Below are 12,458 nucleotides of genomic sequence, written 5' to 3'. Positions count from 1 at the left end.
TACTAAATTACATGTCATTAGATATGTTATTGCTAATGAAAGTCTATGGTGGAGGAATTTTGAACGAATACTTTTGAAATGAATTGATCACAAAGAGTCTAAAAATGTATTAAATGATATGTAATCAGGGGCATGTGGGGGTCATTATATGGAAAAGACTACTACCCACAAGATAATGAGAGTTGGTTTCTGGTGGCCTAGCTTATTCAAAGATGCACAAATTTTGGTTAGAAAGTATAACTCATACCAAATATTTATAGGAAAGCTATAAGTTTTTGGGAACACCCTCTAAAATCAATAGAAATACAAACAACTTTCAAGCAATGGGGAATGTATTTGATAAGTGAAATGTCTAACAGTTATAGAAATGGTTATTCATGGATATTGGTGGCACTTGACTACTTTACACATTGGGTACAAGTTATTCCTACTCAAAATGCTACTACTAAGGTAGTGAATAACTTTCTATTACATGACACTATAACAAGATTTGGGTGTCCTCAAAAAATTGTGACTGATAATGCCATGTGTTCTAGATCAGAAGAATTTGTTAATTTTTATAACAAATATGGTATTATAAGATCAACATCATCTACATATCATCCATTGGGAAATGGACAAGTTGAATCTATAAATAAGAGCTTGTAGAAAGTCATTAAGAGGACATTGGATGGTAATAAGAAAGTATGGGATTCTAAGTTGCACTTGATAGTCTAGGTTGATAGAGTGATAGTAAAGAAGGCAATAGGTTTTTCATGTTTTGACCTAGTATATGGAATCCAAGCAAGGATACTTGAAAATAATTTCATAGGCCTATATAACTACATCCAAATATATGATGATGATGTTGTTGATGATATGTTATAGAGAATGGATGAGTTGGCAGGATTGAGAAAAACTAGGAAAGGAGCCTCTACCAGGAATGTAAAATTATAGTTGCAAGCCAAAAATTTATATGATAGGAAAGAAGTTGCCTAAAAATTTGATTTTGGAGATCTAGTTTTAATGTGGAATGTTAGAATTGGGGATAAGGGTAAACATGGTAAATTTTATCCTATCTTATTTCATCCTTATCTGATAGATTCTACATGGGGTGCAAATTCCTACATTTTAAGGGAGCTATCAGGTTGTATTATTGAGCTTCTAGGTCATGGACACTTCTTGAAGAGGTGTTTTTGTTAAGATACTTTTGTCTCCATCGTAATTAGTTAGGTCTATATATTCTATAAATTCTTGTACATATGTGTGTTCCCTCTATTTACATTTGTTGTATTTTTCGTGTATGTTTCTCTCTTGGATTTGTCAAAAGGTTTGTTTTCATAAATGCGGTCCACTTAACCTAGAAATTCTAAATTCTTGCATGGATACAAGTTATTTATCATCCCTAGATAGAGCCATTGATGTCCTAATTTTTCACCTAGCAAAAAATTTGTGATTATTGAGTGAAAAATTAGGAAGAATTATTTTTAAAATGCTCAGGGTTTCTAAAAATTGCGTTAACCCTCATAAAAACCCTTAGGCATAAAAAAAAAAAATTCTTATACAATTATATCCTTATGTATTTTGATCTATCAGGGCATTATATTTCATGCCTCTCTTATCTCTTAAGTTGTGATATTGCAAAATTTCTCTAATTACAACATCACTTTGTCCTAATCACTAACCATGTTGAAGCATGTGAGGATGTGAAATGGTCTATCATCAATTCATCATGAAATTGAAGTATTTAGTGCTAGCATGCAAGTTAACAATGTGAAGGGGTGATATAATGGAGAGTGCATAATTGTGAGTCAATTTGGGCTTAAAAAAATTCAAGTCACAATGATGTGAAGGGCATAAATAGTATCCGTAGTAGCTAACTTGTAAGGTTTTCACATTCTCATAGGTGGTTAAGAGAAACCTAGGGTTAAGGTGGTGAGTTTGTGGAAACTTTTAGTTGCACCATTACAAGTTTAATTGTTTAGTAATGTATTCAAGTTGTGAAACAACAATAATGGAGAAAGAGGTCAAGTCAAAAGGCTATCACATGGTCACAGGGTTAAGCCATGAAGAAATATTGTAAGCTATGAAACTATCAGGAATATTTGATAGTCAGAGGAAATAGTCATCACTCTTTTGCAAGGGTTTTAAATGGAATGAAAGATTAAGTTGTGAAGGTGGGAAAAGAAGTCATGAAGTTAAGATTCAAACCATCACAACATCACAAGAGTTCATGATTGACTAGAGGTTACAATAGAGAAGTGGCTAAAGTTTGAAATCACATGGCCATAAATTTTAGCTAAGGTTAAGATTTTGTGGTTGCGAAGCTATGAAGTAAAGTTGTAGCAAATGTAAAAAAATGGTCACAACATTGAATGACTAAGAAAGGCTTTGTATCTAATAGTTCCCAATGCCCAAACAATAACCTGACATTTAAAGTCAAAGAAATCACAACATCACAAAGAGTAAAGGCTAGCTTGAGGTCAGATTTGTGAGGTAGTGAAATGCTCATGATCATGTCTTCCTAGGTCAAAAGTTGTAGTTATGAAATAAAGTTATGAGCATGTGAATAAAGAAAGTGTTAAGGTTAAAGGGTTCTCAAAATGTCACATTGTTTCATAGATAGTTGAGATTTTGAGTTGTAATGTTGCAAAATGAAGTAACAGTTAAGGAAAAGTGGTCGGCACAACATCACATGGTTAGAGAAAACATCATGTATGGTGGTTGCAAAAAAAGTAGCAAGGAAATCATTGGAAGCATCATAACATCACAAGTGATAGATGTGTTAAGTTCAAACCATGATGAAGATGGAAAGTAATAAACAAAGAGGTCATCACTAGATCACAATAGTCAAAAGGATAAAGTGTTGAACAGCTATGAAGTAGTGATAAAGCATGAAAAGAGGTGATCATCATTTTACAAGCCCATGTGGTGCATGAATAAATTAATTTGTGAGGTATTGATTAAAGGTAATCATAGCATTACAATACTTAGTTTTAATACATAAAACATTTTTAAATAGTCATGTCTAAGCTGGATAAAAAAAGTATGAGTTAGATGTATGTGTTGCAAATATTCAAGACTATGCTAGGTTACTAAGAGGGGAGGGGTGAATTAGTAACCTTAAAACTTTTTCAACTTCAGATCTTAAATGTAATAATCTAATAATTATTAAATTGGATCTAACTATATGCATAAGTAACTAAAAACATAAACATTCATGAGACATGAACACAACAATTTGGTGACCCAGAAACCTTCCAAATAGAAAGTAAAACTGGGGTGGCAATGATACCCAGAAAACTTCAATACTGTAGCATAAAGTTGGCTTGTTAAGGCTTACAATGATCACTTCTAATGATCTGCCCTATTAGGAGCAATTAGGACTACTAGGTCCACCTAGTTAGAGGATTTACAAACATACAATGAAGTATGCACTCGGTAAAGAGATTTGACAAAAGACTATTAAGTCTACCTTGTTAGAGGATTTTGGACCGATTCATCTATTAGAATGAAATATTATATCTCTGACTTACAACTAATTTTTTGATAGAGATTCTTTGAAGTACTAATCACCTTTATGTGATAAATAGAACCCTGCTACTTCTTTGCTGATATGGCCTTACAAAACTCTTGCTACTGATTCACATTCACATTCTTCTTACATGTTCTTTTCTCTCACTTTTCATTCATGCATCTATCTTTGCATCTATATATATATATGGATATGATACAATACATTATATATGTATATATATATATATAATATATCGATCCAATTTACAAAATTACAAAGTCGGCCAATATACAAGTTAACACCAATATTATAAAGTCAGCTCAAATGAAGACACTCAAGTTCTGAAGACTGACTTGGTGAAGTTTTGATACATGGAATCTACTATCATTACTCAGCATTTTCATGTATTTGGTAGAAGTGAAATCTCAGTCCATACTAATCATCTCAGAGTAGTCTCGAGCTCAATCTACACTGGCAACTCGGTAGATACTGTGTAACATGGTAGAAACTAAATTCCACATTTTCCATTCCTAAACTTGGTAAACACTAATCATCTCATCACTTGGTTAACACTAACTTTGTTTCACAAGAGCTTATGACTAGGTAGAAACTATGAAGCTTGGTAACCACTAAACTGCTCAGTAAGAACCATAGGACTTCACACTACCTAAAGTTACTTGGTAACCACTGGAATGCTCAGTAGGAACTGTGAAGCTTGGTAAAACTAAATTTCTTAGAGAAAACTATAGACTATTCAATGAGCTTGGTATGCATACAAAATTTGAATAAGTGTTGTCACTAATAAAAAAATTTGACTTAATGTCAACAATCTCCATCTTTGGCACTAGTGACAAAAATATTTATGAGCCAAAACTTATATACATTATAGTATGATACTGGCTTGGTACTGGTATACTATTTTTTAGATTTTTTCAAAATCTTTCTTTGTAAGTATATACTTTCCTTTCCTTTTCTTTGCATGGTTTTCCCCCATTCAATATACATACTATGTTTTTCTCCCCATATATACACACTGATGTATATATATATACTATTTCTCCCCCTTTTTGACAATAATGCCAAAGATTTATTCAAAACTTATTTACACAAAGACACCAATATAAGAAAGAAACTCAAAATTTACCTTAAGTATAAGTGCTAAAGTCTTATCCCAATTCTCTTGCAACACTTTGTACGTACGTAGAGCAATTTGAACTTCTGCAAAGAGTTCTATCATGTGATCTTCAATTGACAAGTTGTTGTCATGGATCAATGTTTTTGAGTAAAAAATCTACTTTTGCATTGTGTCCATGATGGGAAGGATCATATTTTGAATATCTATCAGTGAAGACCAAATCCTTGCTTCTTCTCTCAACAATTTTGTCTCCATATCTCACAAGAATATGATTTTCATATGATGTACAGAGCTTGAACTAGGTTCAAGTGTCAACTGTTATGCATTAGCGTTTAGATATTCATCAATCTTTTTCAGTTTTCTCTTTATTTCCTTTCTATCATGTCCCCTTTTCAAATAATTAAAAATAATAATCTTTTCTAAGATAGGTAAGCCCAAAAGGGTTAAGTTTTGGAAAAAGGGGATAATATTTCAAAGCTAATGGACTAATAAATGAAAATTATTATTAAAATATGTTTTATTAATCCATCTTGGACACGAGTTAGGGTTATGCCCTCTTTCAAGGAGTTTGGAGGCATTTTGGGCTGATTTCAGAGCTTGATTTTTGATCATTTCTTTGTTATTCTTTAGAGGCTACCAAACCTGTGGAGAAGGAGACCCAAGAATGAGAGTTTGTAGGTTTCTCAAAAGGTTAAGGATGGGAGATTGAAGCCATTCCATGTGCATGCTCATGTAGAGTTTTCCTTTGTGCTGAACAGTGCAGATATGTGGTCTTTCGGGTGTGTTTTTTGTAAGAGTTTGGTGTTTCCAGTTGAGTATTTCATATCAGTTTGGTTTGCTGCTATATTTTAGAATTTTATATGTTAAAATAGAGTTAAATATGTGTATTTTTTCATGCTTATACTTCTGTGATAGATTATTAGTCTTTTTGTGGTGTTTCCGAGCTATTCTATGTTGTTTTTGGGAGCCCGATGAGCATTGTTTTTATCCTCTGTCTGGGAGCTATTGTGTAAATGTTATAAAAATCTGAAAATGTCATTTTTTAGGCTGTTATTATGCTTCAATTTCTATAAAAATTTTCACTTTCAAATTTACTAATAATATGTGAAGCTATGAATTTTTTGGCACTATTTTCAGCATACCCAATTTGGGGTTTATTGAGAAATTGGCGGATCTTTGAAAGATTGGCTGTTTGATCTTAAAGATCTGATTAGAAGCTTGAAATATCATATAAAATCAGAAAATAAACATTTCACTTTCTAAATTAGGTAAAATTTCATAATTTCCAAAAAAGTGATGTTACATTTGTGCAAGAATTTTCAAGATTGGTCAAAATTGAAGAGAGCTCCACTTGCTAAATACCAATTTGTTGAGAAATGTGCTCAAGCAATTTGTCATCAAATTTATTCTCTACTTTCTCAATCAATTTTTCTTGACCACTAGAGTACAAAGGAGTTGGACAATAGTGCTACAGTTTTTGATACTCTGTATGTTGATATGAGCTTTATAGTTGATTCACAGGATATGGATGGTAATACTCTAGAGACTAGTAACTTTGAGGATACTCCTTTAGACAGTGCATCTGAGGAGGTTTGTAAGAGATAGTTAAGCCAGTGCCATCTTGTGTCTAATCAGTTGAGAGTTAGTGAGCGAGACATTGCTATTGCTTACCAACATTTTGATGCTGCTCGTCAATTGTTAGCAGTTTATGGATGGGGTTCTCCTACTAGTGATGAGCAGGGAGGCAGTTATCTTTCCTTGACCGAGTTCCACTCTTTATGAGAGGCAATCCAAATTCTGAGACAAGATTATATGCATTTGGTAGCTGACAAAGATTATTTTATGGAGTGGGGCAGTACAACATATGATGCATTATTGTCCAAGGAAGATGAGGTGAGTGAGCTTACTGAGCAACTTGAGGTCACTTCTAAGATTCTTGAGAGTACACAGTTGGCTTTCAAGGATTCATAGTTTCATTTGTCTAAGGTGACCATGGAGTTAGAGCAACTACAATCTTTACTAGATTCTGTACAGTCACAAGCTATGGTGTCGGATGATTTGAGGATGTCCATGGTTGATATTGTCAAAGATAGTGGAGATGGGGATGCATCCATCCTTGATACTAACATTGGCATATTGGGTTCATCCCCACTAGAGTTAGGTTGAGTGGAGTTGGGTGCTATAGCAAATTGTTGTGGTATGCCTGACATGATGGTGACCTCTAGCACTAATGGCATGAAGACCAGAAATGTTGTATCAAAGACCATGTGTGATGTTGGTGAGCCGATAGTTGGCATGGTTCTTGCTAGTAATACTACTCCCTTGCCGATGTCTTTAGAGGTAGTAGTCAGTTCCAACTTGGTTAGTGATTGATTACTGTTAGTTACATTTGGATTGTAGTCTGAGCCACTGACTAAGATTGGCACATTCTATCAGCATTACATTGTGAGGTATACTCATCAATTTACCTTTGATCACCATGTTGATGAGATGATGATACAAAGATGTACTTTGGTTCCTAGTGCTTATCATCAGTTATGGGATAGTTTGATGCCTTGGGATGAAAGTTCTGATGGCCATGACATGGCAATAGGTTTTGCAATTGACATCTTGATAATACCTGACTTAGAGCAGGAGTTTCAGACTGATGCTTCAGTGGGTGTTGTTATTTATTCTACTCCTTTTGCTATGGCATCTCCTGACTTAGCTGGTGATCAGTCACAATGGGTTGTATCACTTGTTCATGGTGAGCTGTTGACTAAGGATCATTTTTTTTATCAACATTATATTGCAAGGTACGTACATTAGTTAGCATTCTCTCCTTGTGTTGAGGAGTTGATGGCACACAAATATGGTTTGGGTTCCAATTCTTGTTGTTTATCTTGTGATGGCTTTTCACCATCAGGGGTGCATGGGAGTTATGGTTATGAGACATTGGTTAGTGATCTACAGATTTGTGTTGACTGCAGGAGTTGTACAGTGTGTGGATTCTCCATACTTGGTATAGTTTCATTCGGGAGCATTTACCATTGTTGCAGAGTTGGATTGTACATTCTGTATAGGCCAATGGAATGTGTTGATGGTATTTACTATGTTGGTAGTTTTATTTTTCCACTTTACTTGCATTTTGATGCTCTAAGAGTTTGTGTCTCATGGGATTCTGACTATGGAAGTTGTGACTTTAGAGTTTGGTTGAGCAATAATTGCCAGTTTGATTATGGATTCCTCTTGGTTATATTTCAGAGGATATTGCAGGAGCCTATGTTAATTGACAATAGTATAGTTCATGACTACATTTGGGATTCAGGTGGATTGATTGGTTTATTTTTCAGCCATTTCTTGAGGACAAGCAATATTTGGAAGGGGAGGACTTCTCATGTCCCATTTTCAAATAATTAAAAATAATAATCTTTTCTAAGGCAGGTAGGCCCAAAAAGGTGAAGTTTCAGAAAAAGGGAATAATCTTTGGAAGCTAATGGACTAATAAATGAAAATTATTATTAAAATATGTTTTATTAACCCCTCCTGGACATGAGTTAGGGTTATGCCCTCTTTTAAGGAGTTTGGAGGCATTTTGGGCTGATTCCAGAACTTGATTTTTGCTCATTTCTTTGTTATTGTTCAGAGGCTGCCAAACCTATGGAGAAGGAGACCCAAGAATGGAAGTTTGTAGGTTTCCAAGAAGGCTAAGGATGGGATTTTGAAGCTATTCCATGTGCATGCTCATGCAGTGTGTGCCTTTGTGCTGAACAGTGCAGATTTCTGGTTTTTCAGGTGTATTTTTTGTAAGAGTTTGGTGTTTCCAGTTGAGTATTTAATATCAGTTTTGGTTGCTGCTGTATTTAAGACTTTTAGATGTTAAAATAGAGCTCAATATGTGTATTTGGTCATGATTATACTTCTGTGATATATTATTAGTGTTTTTGTGGTGTTTTCGGGCTATTCTATGTTGTTTTCGGGAGCCTGATGAGCATTGTTTTTATCCTCCGTTTGGGATCTGTTATATAAATGTTATACAGATCTGAAAATTTCATTTTTTAGGCTGTTATGCTGCTGTAATTTCTATAAAAATGTCCACTTTCAGATTTACTAATAATACGTGAAGCTGTGAAGTTTTAGGCACTATTTTCGGCATACCCAATTTGGGGTTTATTGAGAAATTGGTGGATCTTTGAAAGATTGGTTGTTTGATCTTAAAAATCTTATTAGAGGCTTGAAATATTATATAAAATCAAAAAAGGGAAATTTAACTTTCTAAACTCGGTAACATTGCATAATTTCCCAAAAAGTGATGTTACATTTGTGCAAGAATTTTAAAGATTGGTCAAAATTGAAGAGAGCTCTACTTGCTAAATAGAAATTTGTTGAGCAATGTGCTCAAGAACTTTGTCATCAAATTTCTTGTCTACTTTCTCAATCAATTTTTCTTGACCACAAAGGATTTGGACATCAGTGCTACAATTTTTGATACTCCGTATGTTGATATGAGCTTTAGAGTTGATTCATAGGATATGGATTGTAATACTCTAGAGACTAGTAACTTTGAGGATACTCCTTTAGACAATGCATCAGAGGAGGTTTGTAGGAGACAGTTAAGCTAGTGCCATCATGTGTCTAATCAATTGAGAGTTAGTGAGCGAGACATTGCTATTGCTTGCCAACATTTTGATGTTGGTCGTCAATTGTTAGCAGTTTATGGATGGGGTTCTCCTAGTAGTGATGAGTAGGGAGGCAGTTATCTTTCCTTGACAAAGTTCCACTCTTTATGGGAGGCTATCCAAATTATGAGATATGATTATATGCAGTTTGTAGCTGCCAAAGATTATCTTATCGAGTGGGGTAGTACAGCATATGATGCATTGTTGGCCAAGGAAGATGAGGTGAGTGAGCTTACTGAGCAGCTTGAGGTCACTTCTGAGATTCTTGAGAGTAAACAATTGGCTTTCAAGGAGTCACAGTTTCATTTCGCTAAGGTGACCATGGAGTTAGAGAAACTACAGTCTTTACTAGATTCTGTACACTCACAAGCTATGGTGTCGGATGATACGAGGATGTCCATGGTTGAGATTGTCAAAGATAGTGGAAATGGGGATGCATCCATCTTTGATACTAACATTGGCATATTGAGTTCATCCCCAGTAGAGTAAGGTTCAGTGGAGTTGGATGCTGTAGTAGATTGTTGTGGTATGCTTGACATGGTGGTGACCTCTAGCACTAATGGCACGAAGACTAGAGATGCTATATCAAAGACCATGTGTGATGTTGGTGAGCCGATAGTTGGCATGGTTCTTGCTAGTAATACTACTCCCTTGCCGATGTCTTTAGAGCTAGTAGTCAATTCCAACTTGGTTAGTGATCGATTACAGTTAGTTACATCTGGATTGTAGTCTGAGCCACTGACTGAGATTGGTGCATTCTATCAGTATTACATTGTGAGGTATGCTCATCAATTTACCTTTGATGACCATGTTGATGAGATGATGATACAAAGATGTATTTTGGTTCCTAGTGCTTATCATCAGTTATGGGATAGTTTGATGCCTCGAGACGAGAGTTGTGATGAGCACGACATGGCAATAGGTTCTATAGTTGACAGCTTGATAATACATGACTTAGAGCAGGAGTTTCGGAGTGATGCTTTAGTGGGTGTTGTCATTGATTCTACTCCTTTTGCTAGGACATCTCCTGACTTAGCTGGTGATCAGTCACAATGGGTTGTATCACTTGTTCAAGGTGAGCTGTTGACTGAGGTTGGTTTTTTATATCAACATTATATTGCACGGTATGTACATCAGTTAGCATTTGATCCTTGTGTTGAGGAGTTGATGGCATGCAAATTTGGTTTGGGTTCCAATTCTTGTTATTTATCTTGTGATGGCTTTTCAACATTAGGGGTGCATGGGAGTTATGGTTATGAGATAGTGGTCAGTGATCTACAGAGTTGTATTGACTGCAGGAGTTGTACAGTGTGTGGATTCTCCATACTTTGTACAGTTTCATTCAGGAGCATTCACCATTGTTGCAAAGTTGGATTGTACATTCTGTATAGGCCAGTGGAATGCGTTGATGGTATTTACTATGTTGGTAGTTTGATTTGTCCACTTTACTTGCGTTTTGATGTTCTAAGATTTTGTGTCTTGTGGGTTTCTAACTGTGGAAGTTGTGACTTTGGAGTTTGGTTGAGCAATAATTGTCAGTTTGATTATGGATTCCTCTTGGTTATATTGTAGAGGATATTGCAGGAGCCTGTGTTAATTGCCAATAGTATAGTTCATGACTACATTTGGGATCCATGTGGATTGATTAGTTTATTGTTCAGCTATTGCTTGAGGACAAGCAATATTTGAAAGGGGAGGACTTGTCATGTCCCCTTTTCAAATAATTAAAAATAATAATCTTTTCTAAGGCAGGTAGGCCCAAAAAGGTGAAGTTTCAGAAAAAAGGGATAATCTTTGGAAGCTAATGGACTAATAAATGAAAATTATTATTAAAATATGTTTTATTAATCCCTCTTGGACATGATTTAGGGTTATTCCCTCTTTTAAAGAGTTTGGAGGCATTTTTGGGTTGATTCCAGAGCTTGATTTTTGCTCATTTCTTTGTTATTCTTCAAAGGCTGCCAAACCTGTGGAGAAGGAGACCCAAGAATGGGAGTTTTCAAGTTTCTAGGAAGTCTAAGGATGGGATTTTGGAGCCATTCCATGTGCATGCTCATGTAGAGTTTGCCTTTGTGCTGAACAGTGTAGATTTGTGGTTTTTCGGGTGTGTTTTTTGTAAGAGTTTGGTTTTTCCGGTTGAGTAATTCATATAAGTTTGGGTTGCTGCTGTATTTCAGACTTTTAGATGTTAAAATAGAGCTAAATTTGTTTTTTTTTTTCGTGATTATACTTCTATGATAGATTATTAGTTTTTTTGTGGTGTTTTCGAGCTATTCTATGTTGTTTTCGGGAGCCCGATGAGCATTGTTTTTATCCTCCATTTGGGAGCTGTTGTGTAAATATTATACAGATCTGAAAATGTCATTTTTTAGGCTGTTATGCTGCTGAAATTTCTATAAAAATGTCCACTTTCAGATTTACTAATAATATGTGAAGCTGTGAAGTTTTTGGCACTATTTTCGGCATACCCGATTTGGGGTTTATTGAGAAATTGGTGGATTTTTGAAAGATTGGTTGTTTGATCTTAGAGATCTGATTAGAGTCTTGAAATAACATATAAAATCAGAAAAGGGACATTTCACTTTCTAAACTTGGTAACATTGCATAATTTCCCAAAAAGTGATGTTAAATTTGTGCAACAATTTTCAAGATTGGTCAAAATTGAAGAGAGCTCCACTTGCTAAATAGCAATTTGTTGAGCAATGTGCTCAAGCACTTTGTCATCAAATTTCTTCTCTGCTTTCTTAATCAATTTTTCTTGACCACTGGAGTCCTTATTAAATTTCTAGATTACTTCTTCCAATTGAAATAAAATCTATTGAGAAGTATCAACTTCAACACTTATTACCTCAGTCAAAATATCCTTAGCACTCTCTATGATTTTATATTCTATGTCTCTTTTGTCTCTTAATTTCTTCTACTTTGCTTTCTTTTGGAGGAGTTGACTAGCTATTTGCATTTTCTCTACAATGGAATTATCAAAATCCCACTTTGGAATCTAAATCTCCTCATTTAGGTCAATGTCTTCCTCTATCTCCCTTCCACTAAAAAATATTATACATGGTTGAGCCTTGATTTCAACTACCTTTGTACATAGTACCTTAGAATCTGGAATGGAAACAATAGTACAGATAGCTGGACTAGCAGTAAAAATTGATATATTACTGAC

The sequence above is a fragment of the Cupressus sempervirens genome, chromosome 4 (genome assembly GCF_028749045.1).
Source record: "Cupressus sempervirens isolate cs-2001-9-10 chromosome 4, ASM2874904v1, whole genome shotgun sequence".
NCBI lineage: Eukaryota > Viridiplantae > Streptophyta > Pinopsida > Cupressales > Cupressaceae > Cupressus > Cupressus sempervirens.
The sequence above is the reverse complement of the archived record's forward strand: the minus strand, read 5'-3'. Positions refer to the sequence as shown.